This window comes from Chlorocebus sabaeus, chromosome 8, assembly GCF_047675955.1.
Source record: "Chlorocebus sabaeus isolate Y175 chromosome 8, mChlSab1.0.hap1, whole genome shotgun sequence".
Lineage (NCBI taxonomy): Eukaryota > Metazoa > Chordata > Mammalia > Primates > Cercopithecidae > Chlorocebus > Chlorocebus sabaeus.
Genome location: NC_132911.1, coordinates 53,992,252 through 54,005,764, shown reverse-complemented (window position 1 = coordinate 54,005,764; position 13,513 = coordinate 53,992,252). Strand labels below are relative to the sequence as shown.

The 13,513-nt window shown below is 37.1% G+C and overlaps 1 protein-coding gene across 3 annotated transcripts in view; it reads right to left on the bottom strand.

The window, feature by feature from the left end:
• SNTG1 (syntrophin gamma 1) overlaps positions 1–10,047 on the bottom strand; it is a 906,932-nt gene extending 896,885 nt beyond the window's left edge. For all 3 annotated transcript variants that reach the window (XM_008000591.3, XM_073018076.1, XM_073018075.1), the window contains exon 1: positions 4,705–10,047. The gene's annotated coding sequence lies outside the window, so the exon portion shown is untranslated. The remainder of the gene's footprint in view (positions 1–4,704) is intronic.
• Positions 10,048–13,513: the final 3,466 nt, after the last annotated feature.

The window sequence follows — 13,513 nt, the reverse complement described above, 5'->3', positions numbered from 1 at the left end:
TCACTGAGTTGCCCAGGCTGGTCTTGGTCTCAAACTCCTGCCTTCAAGTGATCCTCTTGCCTCAGTCTCCCAAAGTGTTGGGATTACAGGCATGAGCCACTGTACTTGGTCTTTTCATAGTTTTATATAAGTAATACATTATTATTAAAATTTTAGCACCATTTCTAAAAGATTTCAATTTTCCGTTAGCTTATTTAGTGAATTCACCAGGCAAACACTTATTCTTTTAAAAAACTAAATCTTAAACTGAAATTGTGAGTAAATTTGCTAAACATAGAACATATAATTACTTCACAATTTTTAATTTTAAAAATGTTTTCGAGTATGTACATTACATATGATGAAGTGATAATTACCAAGTATTCAAATGAATTGATTGAACGATACATTTTTGAAAAAAAATAACATGATCACTTTAACTTTGCTGACAAATTGAGGAACAAATTCAGGAGACCCAAAATGATTTTCTGACTCTTTCAATGTGTACAATGTGCTGAAGAAACTTCACAGTGATAATTTAAGGATAATTCAAAGGTAAATTGTCTGACCTCAAGACATTATTTTAATGACCTCTTACTCTTGATTCTTCTTCATTTTATTTTTTTGACTGTTTCTGGGTTTTGTGTGTGTGTGTGTGTTTGACAAAAAACAAAAAATCTGAATTATATTACTAAGTAAGTGATGATGTAATTTTTTATCTCTGGTGCAATCATATAATTTAACCACAAAACAATGCTGGAAATAACTGTAGCACCAAACATTGACTTACATTTCTTAAGCATACTACCAGTATATTTTTGGTGATAGTCTAGAAATCTATACAGACCAAATGTTGATAAATTACATTGAAAAAATCATAATGACTTTTAAAACCCCAACTAAGAAAAGCAAATAAGCAATGAAATATTGCTTATTTGGTTTTCTAAAGAGATTTCCTAAAGAGGCCTATGAATAGAATCTAGGCTTTGGACGAAATCAAGACAGCATCTTAACAGTATTTCCAGGCTAGCCCCTTAGATCAGCCCTCATGTTGTCCACATTTCACTCCATGATCACAAGCAAGCAGTCAAATCACAATGTTTTCTGGATGTTTTAGGATATGGAGTTTTGAAGTCTACTTCATCCTATGAGTTTTCTTATCAATATCACTAATGGCAAACATTAACCCTCCTTTATAAACCAGAAAATTATGGCACAAAGTGATAGATTCTTTGAGGGTCAAAATGAAAGTTGTTGAAATAAACTCAGGTCAACTAGGTTTGTCCAATTGATAAAAAACATGGTGTCAATTCTGAGTAATAAATATTTTTTAAACTAAGTCCACCTTCATTGAATATCGCTTATATTTATACCATTAAGAGACATAAAGGAAATGACTGCTGAATTATCAGGAAAGTATTATATTCCCCGAGGTGAGAGTTGTTAAATATAAAGGATGTGCCTGGTATATAGTAATTGGTGGGATTTTTTGATGAATGAATGAATGCTGTTGGAAATTATTGATAGTAACCCACAGATACAACATTTGTTTCCAAAACACTCTCAAAATCACTGAATTTGGACTTTCCAGTATCCCACAAAGTAGGCATCATTCACTCATCTCATGAGTGTTCACATATCTGCTGTATGTAAATTATTGTGCCTTCATTGAAAGGTAAAGCATCCCCAAATTTAAGGAAGAAAAATTAAGCTGCAGTGAACTGAGTGACTTGTAGAAGATCTTACAGCCAGCAGTTAAAAAATTCTGATCTTTTGACTGTCGGGTGGTACTTGTTTCCCTACAACATGACGTGTAACATGTTTCTTGCTGCAGGATGTTGTCTCTTACAACACATGCTGTGTGCTCACTCTGATAGGCGAAATAGGAAGAAAACACCAAATAAGATGTCTCTCTCCATTTGAGTTCGATTCTGTAACACACTGTACAGATTTCTGGGAAGGTGAGATGACTACGGAAATAATTTCTAGCTTACAACATGCTTTTTTTCTTTCCTAGTGACTTTGGTCTTGCTTGACGGAACTAGGTGAGTAAGCAGGTTAGCCGTCTGGAATTTATAAATCTTTAAGTGGTCAAAAACAGCCAATTACTAAATATTAGCAATAGTCATTTCTTACTTTTATGTTTTTTGATAAATGTTTGAACTTGGTTGAAACCCAAGTAAATAACTCCAAAGGCTTGGAGTTATCTAATTCTCAACTAATGAGAATTAGATACCTAATGAGTAATTCTAATTAGATATCTAATTATCATTAGTTATCTAATGCCCACATTAGATAACTTTAGAATCCAATATGATTTCCTGGTATTGATAATTACATTAGAATATACAGGTAATATATAAATATTACTATATAGTCCATGCAAAAATTAATCAAGAAATGTTTTTATAATATTTTGGAAGAAGGCAATTGAATGGACTCCAGGGCTCATTTTAATTATCCTCTGGTCCTATATACACTTTACATTTTCTAGATTATGTAATCCTATCTCACTTTTCCCTTTTGAGTCTCAAATGTAAGCAACAGCCAACAACACTTAGTCTTATCCAACAAATTTTTTTTTTTTTTTTAATGAAGAAGAGATACTGTGTTTGGTACTCCCAAGACCTCATGCATCATTTTTCTTCAGCAAAACAAAATAACTATCAAATCAAATAGATGTCCTTAGTGGAGTACAGATATCCCTTAATAAAATGCTGACTGATCTTTAAAGACAAGTGATTCTGTGCAATAATGAAGGTTGGTTTCCACTACCCCCTTTTTGTTGGTTTGTTCGACTATCTGCTTTGCAATTAGAGATTAGCATTTGGTAGGCATTAAGTTGCTTTCCCAAACTCAATCTCAGTGTAAGGACATTTCCCTACAGATAAGGATTGACAAGAGCTTCCAAGCACTTTCATGAGTTTGGGGTGAATTAGAGTTAGTATTTCTGTAACTAAATCTCCTAAGGGATTAGGCAAAGGTAACTTTCACTTTCTGAGATTTCAGTTACACATAGAGAAAGTCTGCCCCCTCTGCCCCTGAGGAGGGAACTGCGGCCATATACCCAGAGGAGTGCTTCTCGAAACACATTCTCTGCTTACATTTTATGCCCTATTGACTAGGGGAGTCCCTCTGTGTTAATTAATTGACAACCAAAATAATTGTCTAACAACATGCTGTAACTCTCTTAAAATATGACTAAGTCTTCCATGTGATAATTTCACTTCTATACCTCTCCTATTGGGGAAAAAAAGGATTGTGTTAAGAGCACATTGTAGGTTTTCTGGGAAGGAATCCAAATCAATGATACATGTTTCTGCTCCTCAAATAATCATTCTTGACCTATATAGGGCAACAGAGCCCCCAAGGAGCTCAGTGACATAGATGCCTCTGCTCCTTTTCTGCTAAGCAAGCAGGTTCATGGTAAGTGGTGACAGTTAAGAATGATTTTTCCTCAGAGAGTAATTACTACACTCAGCCAACATAAAACAAGAGGACATCACCCCACCAATGAATGCCACTGTAACGGCCTCCAATGATTTTTGTGTTAAAATTGAGAAGGAAGGTATGTACAGATGTGAAGTAGAGCCATTTTATTATCAGTTACACACAACCAATGAGATTAAAAGTAAAACCTAAAGATCTCCTGTAATTTTTCAAAGGGGTAAACTCTTTTCACAGAGTTGATTATGCATATGTCATCACATGTATTTACATGACTATAAAATTCCATCCTTGCAAGTGGAAACTCTTCACTGAACTGAATGTACTCATTGGAATTGATCAAGTTCTTAGTGAAATGTCAAGCACGGGTTATAAATTAGTGTAACTGCTTTTGCCCAGTGAACCCTTTTTATTAAAGCAGAATACTTATCAAGGTCACTGTGAAAGATTGTAATTTTAAAGCTCCAGGGGAAGACTAGAAATAAGAATCAACAGAAAACAGATTTAGTGAGCATTTTAAAGTTTATGGCTTTTCGGAAACCTATTGGCCCCTATCACTTTCTGAATTTCAGTGACCAATGTATTTTGCAGAACTAGTAAGTTAGAATGATTTTGAAATCCAGCTCTCCTAAAGAGGCACACTAAAGCTTCTCATTTTCTGCCTTCTGGCAGATCAAGTTTGAGAAAGCAGTCTTGAGCTTTAAAAGGCCAGAAAGAGGGTGCTAAGTAAAAATGTGAGTGTCTCCTTACATAAGATTCTACAGGTGTAGGTATACTTGGGGGTTGGCATGGAGTGAGAAATCTGATGTGTATGTATACATGTATTTGTTCCCATGCATAGTGTGGTATATTGTAACAATATAAAATGTGTTAGAGGGCATGGTTAAACCCTCTCTATTTCAACTTTTTGAGCCTTGCATACCATGTAACACAGACAGGATCACTTTGGGCATATATAAGACAACAAAATTATCTTGGGAAATGTCAGATTGTATTAGCTTTGAAAAAAAATAAACAAGATATGCACAGATCCAAAAAGATATTAAACAAGCAATAAAAAATGGCCAGCTAAAAGTTTACTGTATTTACGTAAGGCAACATGTATGTTATTTTGATTCTTCTTGTCACACAATGATCCAGAAACAATTATTTTAAAACAAAATTTCTTGTCTCCCCCTTAACCCCTGGAAAAATTACATTGCTTATGTTCTTTCTGTTAAATCATAAGACAAGTCATTAGAATTTTAAAAAAACAAAAATAATAGTGCTATCACTTACCTGCCAAGCAATGAAATTAGATGTCTTTTCAGTTTCTCTAACGTAGAATTTTGAGTAGATCTCCAACCTCTTTTCACAAAGCTATTTCCAAAACAGTTGCAATCCACTCAGGACCATTCTGTTTATTTCAAGAAGTATGGGCCTTTTAACATTTCGACCCCTACTGCATGGCCCATGATTTCTCAGAGCTTCTAAGAACTTCGACTTTACTCTTCTGCCAGAATTCCTCCCAGGCCCCTATAGAAAAATGATTCTTGAAGTTGCTGCTGAGAGTTTAATCGGTGGAGCAAGAGTACTCCTCAGAGTCCTGTCCTTAGGTACAGCAGGTGTAGAGGGAGGGGTACTTTTCATCCATTAAGGAAGGGGACCGGGAGGCGAGGGAGTAATAGGAGACACCTCCTTTTAGCTGCGAGGAGCAAGGAGCCCAGCTGCCCCTGGCGACGACAGTGGCGGCAAGGAGAGCGGCCTCGGCAGCGTAGTTCCGTTCCTGTGGCTGCAGCCCAGTCCGGAGACGCTGTCCATCCCCTCTGGTGCTGAACTAAGGGGACGAGAGCCCCCAAGCCCAGCTCCCGGTCGCACTTTCCTCTACCAGCGAATCCAAGCAGCAGCTTCCTTCTCTTCCAGCCTAGCCTTCTCCCCTCCGGTGAATTTTTTTTTTTTTTTTTTTTTTTTTTGGTAGGGGCTAATTGTTTCTACAAAATAACAGTCTCATTCTTATTTGGTGACAACGTTTCCGGAAAAACAGGAATCCGTGGGAAATAACATCTGAGCCTCCCCTGACTTTTCAGTGGCCCTGAACGAGTTTCCTAATGCCAGAAATGAAAGAAAACGCACGCACAGGCGCGCGCACACACACGCACGAGAGAGGCAGAGAGAGAGAGAGAGGGAGAGAGAGAGAAATACAGATTTGTACCGTGGAAAATCCAGAGCTTCTTTGGAAAGCTCATGGACCTCTAATTACATAAGATGAAAAAGGCTATTTTGGAAGACTTCGCAATGTTGATTACCAATTAAGGTGACCACATTCAAATTTTGAGATATCCAATTTGAAATTCCTAAATTAAACCCAGTGAAGATTCTTAGACCCTCCACGGGGAAAAGACAGGATATTGCTAAAATTTTAAAAGACAGAGAATGAAAGAATGAAAAAGACAAGAAAAGGCATCTCCACTCGGCTACCTTTTATAACGCTGCTGAATTGGATCGGGATCCTTGCAGAGCCTCTCAGAGGATCCAGCGAACGCAGCTCCTGTGAGTGTCAGCGCTGGGCTCAGCGAGCAGGGAGCTTGGAGGCCCAGGGCAGTGCAAGCGAGTCTCCCACAGCCTAAGCTCCTGCAGCAGGGCAGAAAGTGGCTTATTTCACAAAGGACTGGAAAAAGAAGGCACAAAGTCAGTCAGAGGGCTTGACCATCTCTGCCTTTATAAAGCCGGAGCAAAGCCCAATTTACGATTTTTTTTTTTTTTTTTTTTTTTTTTTTTGCTTGGCTTTTCAGCCCATTTTCCCTTCTGGTCTCCCACGCTGCCCCCTCGCCTCCCTACTCCGGAATCCGCGCTCTCCTGGGCCTGGAAGACTCTTCACTCCCGCTCCAAACAGCCCCCACTTGTGTCTGTTCCGCTGCTCTTGGCAACTGGCTGACAACGAGCATAAAGAAGTGTATGGGTTCGTGATCCTGAGTGCTGTCACCCAGGGCTCCGCCACCCACACTCGGCAACGGGTGCAGACACGAGTGAACTGAGACGGGAAGTTGAAATACATAACGTTGAAACTGTTGGAAAACTGGTCAAAACCAGGGCCATGAGGACCTTTGAAACTATGTAAAGGGGGAAGATGGGAAGAGCTGGACTGTAACATCTCCCGCCCTTGCAGGCTCTTGACTTGTGCAGTGCAGATTTCTTTACCAGGAGGTTGTTGATAGACGTGAGAGGAAATTCGAGAAAGGCTGGCGAGGGGCGCTGGTGTGTGTGGTGCGGAAGGGGGTCGGGGAGGGGCGGGGCGCAACACTAATTTCTCCCGGACTGTGGGAAGGGGCCGGACGCCTGCTCCTGGCCTCCCTTCCCCGGCGACTTCTCAGGTTCTTCTTCCTCCTGTTCTTACACTAGAGGGAAGTCCTAGACGTTGTGCTTTCCTCCCACGCTTGCTTCCATTAAGGATTAGAGCGCGTTCCCGCTGGTCTGGAACCATCCATTCCAGGTAGGGGATCTTCCCTCTCGGGGACATTGCGCTCTCCAAGCACCGGTCTGAGGCGCGCGCTGGGGGCGCGTGAGGAGGTGGCACAGCTAATGGAGTTCCAGTGGGCTCCCTGGAGTAGAAACGTTATTGAGCCGGGAATCAGTCGGGACGGAGAACCAAATTGGCCGCGTATTTACTCATAGGAAAAGGCCAGGCTTTGGCTGGACTTTGAGCCATTTTGCTGCTGCAGCAATGGCTTTATTTCCCTGGGGTGGCCACCAGCCGCCACCGCGGCTTCGGCTGGAAGAGGCCGCGCTGTGCTCCGCGCATTGCAGGCCGCGGTCGCTGTGTGGAGCTGCACGCGCAGGAAACGGTCGCCGTGGAACGAAGCCCTTGGTCAACTTTCTCTAACAGTCTTTTTTAACAGAGGCTCTCTAAAACCGTGTTTGGGGAAGCCGTCTGATCTCACGGAGACACACAAACCTAAAAAAAAAAAAGAGTATCTGCTGCTTGAGGCTGATTTTTAAGGGCTCTTTCACTTTTCAGTCCATGTGAAAACAAATTGCTTAAGGTTATGGTAAATGAAGTTTCCTTTTTCCTTAGACAAATGTGATCAAACACGTGCTTATTTTGTTTCTGCAGAAACCATACCTGTCGTATGTAGAAATAAATTTCAGAAAGTGCCCCCTTTTTGTTAGATAAGGAAAACAAACCCCCGTGTGAAGGTTATGCTAATCAGGGACCTTCCCTCCTTGTCAGCAAAGAGGGTTTTCTCTGCTGTGTTCAATTCTGTGCTTACTTAAGTTGATTTAATTGATTGTTTAAATTATTTTATCGGGATATACAGAAACATGAATAATCACAGAAAATCAACACACCAAATAAGAGCATTTAAATGAGGCATAGAGTACAAAGATGTTGCTATTTAAAAACACATGCACTTGATTATTCAGACCTAGAAGAGCAGATTCCCTTCTTCCTGATCACCGATTGAGTTTTATGCAGTCTCTCTCAATCTTTCTCTCCCTCTCCCTCTGTCCTGCCAGTAAAAGAAAACAGAAACAGTTGATTAATTTGAACTGACAGTCCCAGTATGATTATGATAGTTTGATGTCTTTTCTTCAAGAAGCAAAATCCACTTTATATTTTTTCTCATCAAGTTGTGTAACCAGTTATGGAAATGAATATGATGAAAATTAAATATGGCCTAACATCTGATGCTACAAATGAATATAAATGAAGTACAAGATAACAAAACCAAGGGACAAACAAGCTGAGGTGAATTAAAGAATTATGTTAAGAAATTTCACCCTAGGAGCAGATTTTTTAAAGTCTATTTTAAATGATTTTTAAAAAATTCTTAATTTAAGTTACCATGATTTTAAAAATGTAAATATAGTAAAATGTGAATATAAATAATCAAAACAATACATGAAGCATTATATGCACAAGAAAATGTAGTAACCTAGCATCATTACTGTGAATCCTAAACTGGCTCATTCAATCCCTCTCTATAAAACTAGGATGCAATTCCCCTCTAGTCCACTCTACATAGTACACAAATCTTAGAAAACATAATGGTTTGTGGAACATTTTGGAAACAATTGGAAGTCCTTTGGGTCAGGAAGTTTAAAATGTAAGGCGAAACCGCCGTACAATATGATCTAAATGAATAGTCATTATACACTATGTAAAATATTGGCTGTGTCAATTCCGGAAGTCTCCTGACTATTTTCTCATCTCATTAGCATATATAAAATGGTGATAACAATAATAATTTTTGCCAGCCTCATAAACTGTCATATGCAAAAAACAGCATATTTAAAAACTTTGTATATCTTGTATATTTCTACAAAAATAGGTAGTAGCCCCTATCATCTGTGGAGTATCATTTGCTCACAATTTTTATACCTCAACTGAAAAACTGGTGATTCCAGTTAAAGTTTCTATTTTTAGTTAATATATATTTCTAATTATTTCTGTGTTTACTTCATGTTTCCCAGTAGATGTAGAGCTACAATAGGCCAATACCCATATCCAAACCCTTTTCAATTCACAGTTTTAACATCTTCAGTACAATTTTGAGCTGCTTTTTTAAATTGGGTCCAAGTACAACTAAATATTACATATCTATTACCAATTATTTCTGAATTGGAACAATGATTCTATTTTAAACTATCTCTCTATTGGTTTTCAGATGAAATGTTACTGAGTTGTATATTCTTTTACAACCTTTGAATGTAAGATCCCTCGCTCAATCATACCTTTACTCAGCTAAGGAGTTCTATTTTGCTGAATCGTGGTCAGATAAATCTTGAAGACTTCATGGGTATTTGCACTTGTATCAGTTGAGCTTAGTTAACTTCAGTTGCAGGCAAAAGTAGATGGAAATTTGGACTCAAATGACCGAGATACAAAAATCTGTCCCTCAGATTAGTTTAATTTTTCTTTTGCGGGAGGTAACAGGTGGCTGCCAGAGAAGCTTAGAAAATTGGATACTGTTAACTGCAACTGCCTAGGAGAGACATTTCACTTCAGAGAGTAGTTCCCTAAGAACTTCCTTTTATATTTCTATTTTTTCTATTCACAAAAATTCTGAAGTTGAATACCGACTTACTTGACAAAGAGTGTTACTTTCTGCCACTTGGATAAGTTACTTAATCTTTTTGAGTCTATTTATTGACCTTAAAATGAAAATAATGCAACTTATTTAGCAGAGCTAATATATAGCACCTGGATCAAGGTTTTGTCCATATGTGACACGTGGCACACTCTCTAGAAGATCTCTCCATGCCTCTCTGAGAGGAACAGTGCTGCAAAGAATTTTTCTTGTTCTTTAACATCAAGCAGGAGATATAGTTGTACTTGAAGTGTGGTGTAGATAAAATTTGTATACAAATATGTGGAAATTCCACACACAAGATTTCAGTACTATGGAAATCCCTTCACAGCTCAACACAAATCATTCATAGTAGTAAGTTGCTAACCACTGGAAAAAAACATCCTTATAGGATATGCTGCCAATTTGGCTTAGGGTATAAAATAGTTTTTAATTGCCTGGTAGCTATACTCCTTTCTAATAAGTATACATATATATTTCAGTAGCTTCCTTCTTAAAATATATGTGTGTGTGTCTGTGTATGTGTGTGTGCACAAGTATGTGTGTTTATGCATGTGTGCCAATAAATGTATGTACTTCTATAAATAAATAAATATTACATTGATACTTCCAGCTGGTGTTCAATTATTAGGAGAAGTAAATTCTTGGAAAAATTATCTAAAGTGGTCTTTAGAGAGCTAATTTTTTTTCACTTTCTAGTATACCATTTTCTCTTTAGAGACATCTAATTGCTTCTCTATTAAGATACCAATGAGTTCTCTATCTCCAAAACCATCGTCAGTCATAATTTGGCCCTCACTATATTTAACTCATCTTAACTGACTTGCAGGCTGCATATGACTCATTTGATGACTTTCTATTTTTTGAAACACTCTTCTCTTGGCCATTGTGACTCATTCACATAAATGGCCATTCTTCTTCAGCCTTTCTTGATGACAGCTTATTTGCTCCTACTTCTCATTATTGGAATTCCACAGAAATTATTTCTGCAGAACTTATCTGCATTATCTGCTTATATTCATTCATTCTCATTGCTTTAAATATCATTTATATGACATTGACGTCCAAATCTGTAGGGAAGTCCTTACCTATCCATTGAGCGAAAGATACTCATATGGAGAGAAAGAGACACAAGTTATATATTTGACATCTCTACCTGAATGCTTACTAGATATCTCAAACTTAACATACCCAAACCAACATTCTGGATCACCATCACAGAAAAACTTTCCTTGACCATGTCTTTATCAAATATTGCATCATTGCACATCTACTAAAAGATCACAACCAACTAGTCACCTCACTGCTTATATTCTCTCACCCACCACCTCCAAAGAGTCAACAAAGACGGTTGCTCCTGTTACTAACATAGGTTCCAAATCCATGCACTTCTTCCAATATAACTTTTTCATTCTAGTTCAGGCTGCTACAGTTTCTTATTGGTACTAATGCAGTCTACTAATTTATTTCATTGTGGCATGTTTTCCCTGTGGAATCCTTTCTCTGCACAGCAGTAGGAACGAATTTATGACAACGAACCATGCCATACCATGCTATTGCCTAACCCTCCAAGGTTTTCTAATGCACTTGGGGCCATGTCTAGCTTTGCCTGTCTGATTCTTATTTTATTACTCTTTCCTTCTTGATCACTGGCATTCTGGGTTTTCACACTGGACTCTGCCTGTACCATTCCCATTCCCATTCCCATAATCTGAAATACTACTCCTAGATCTTTACATGGCTACCCTCTGTTTTCCCTTGTGATCTCAGATCAAACATCTCATTCTCAAAGAGGTCTCTTCTGACTAGTTAATTTAACGGGTCTGCAGTCTCCTTCTGTCCACCAATTTGTTTTCATGTCTTTACAGAAAGTATCATCACAAGCAGAAATTATTGGTGTATGATTTTTTTGTTCTTTCTCAACAACCTAATATCACATCTAAAGGAACTAAACAAACAAGAATAAAACTAATAGAAAATAAAAAAAAAACAAAGATCAGAGCAGAACTAAATAAAACTGAGACCCCAAAACCATTCAAAGTTTCAACAAAATTAAAAATTGTTTATTTGAAAGTATAAACAAAAATGATAGACTCTTAACTAGATTAGCTAAGGCAAAAAGAAAGAAAATTAAAAAACTAAACACAATAAAAAATGACAAAGGTGACACTACAACTGATACCACAGAAATATAAAAGATTCTCAGAGACTACTATGAACACTTCTGTGTGCACAAGCTAGGAAACCTAGAGGAAATGGATAAATGCCTGGAAAAACAACCTCCAAAAACTGAACCAGAAAGAGATTGAAAACCTGAACAGACCAATAATAAGTTACAAAATTAAATGTATTTTTTAAATTCTTAATTTAAATTGCCACGATTTAAAAAATGTAAACACAGGAAAATGGAACTTAAATAATCAAAACAATATATGAAGCATTATATGCACAAGAAAATGTAGTAACTTAGCATCATTACTGTGAATCCTAAACTGGCTCACTCAATCCCTCTTTAAAAAAACTAGGATACAATTCCCCTCTAGTCCACTCTACACAGTGTACAAATCTTAGAAAATATTGTGGAACAATATTTTGTGGAACAAAAAACAAACAAAAATTTGTGGAACAGCTTGGAAATCAGTAATAAAAAGATCTACAAATCGGAAAAACTCCAGGACCAGGTGAATTCACAGTCAAATTCTACCAGATGTACAAAGAAGAACTGGTACAAATCTTACTGAAACTATTCAAAAAAACTGAGGAGGAGCGATTCAATCCTAACTCAGTCTATAAAACCAGTATATCATCCTGATACCAAAAGCTGGCAAGGACACAACAATAAAAAGAAACTGCAGGCCAATATCCCTGATGAACACAGACAAAAAAATCTTCAACAAAACACTAGCAAATTGAATCCAGCAGCACATCAAAAAGATAATTCATCACAATTTAGTGGGTTTCATTCCTGAGGTTCAAGGTTGGATCAACATATGCAAATCAATACATGTGAGTCACTACATAAACAAAATTAAAAACAAAAATCATATGATATTCTCAATAGACACAGAAAAAGCATTCAATAAAATCATCTCCCTCTATAATATAAGCTGCATGAAACCAAAGACCTTGTGTTCCTTGAGTGTCTCTTGTACTAGAACAATACACCAGAAGATTCAGAAGATTGTAGATGCTTAGTAAATGGTTCAGAATCGAACAACCAAAGAATAAAGCTGTACGATAATTGCTGTGCAACCAAAACTAAACCAAATAGTGTCTTTGCTTTTCAGATTTCAGAAATATTTGTTATTTATAGGCCTGAGAGCCTTAATATTGAAGTTATTTCCCGTGACTTTTTAAAAATATACTTATATATTTCCACGTTTTCAAAGTTGCAATGAAGAATTTATTTTTACAGAGGTGCACCTTGTATACCTTCACAATTCTAACTTTTTAGTATAATCAATGGGATAGCTATAAATGTGTCAAATTGCTAAAACTATTCATAGTCTGGCAAAAACAAAAGTAAAGGCATAGAACTAGGTTTCATTGTGGACATTCCCCCATGCACTCTGATCTGCATTTCTTATGCTTTCATTATCTTCACTTCATTATTTTTACTATCTTTGCTTTTCATCATCTTCACTTTCTTTTGCAGAAAGGATAGTATGTGATTATTTTTATTTATAAACACATTTTATTATAAAAGCCAATAAGATAACTATGAAGAAAAATGGAATAGAATGAAGAAAACAATCTGACACATTCTTACCAATTACATTATAATTTTATTGTATTTTCTCCTAACTTTTTGCAATGTGTCATCTCCCCACTGATTAACACAGTATACTTGCAATTTTTACGAAGCCTTTGCAATTTAACAAAATCTGTAAGATTTTCTATGTGTTATATAGTCTTTATAATCACTTTTAAAGGCTGCATATAACTCCATCATGTGGAGGTAACATAATCTGTCATATCTTTATTTTATGACATTTGGTGTATTTTTATTTTTTTATGTT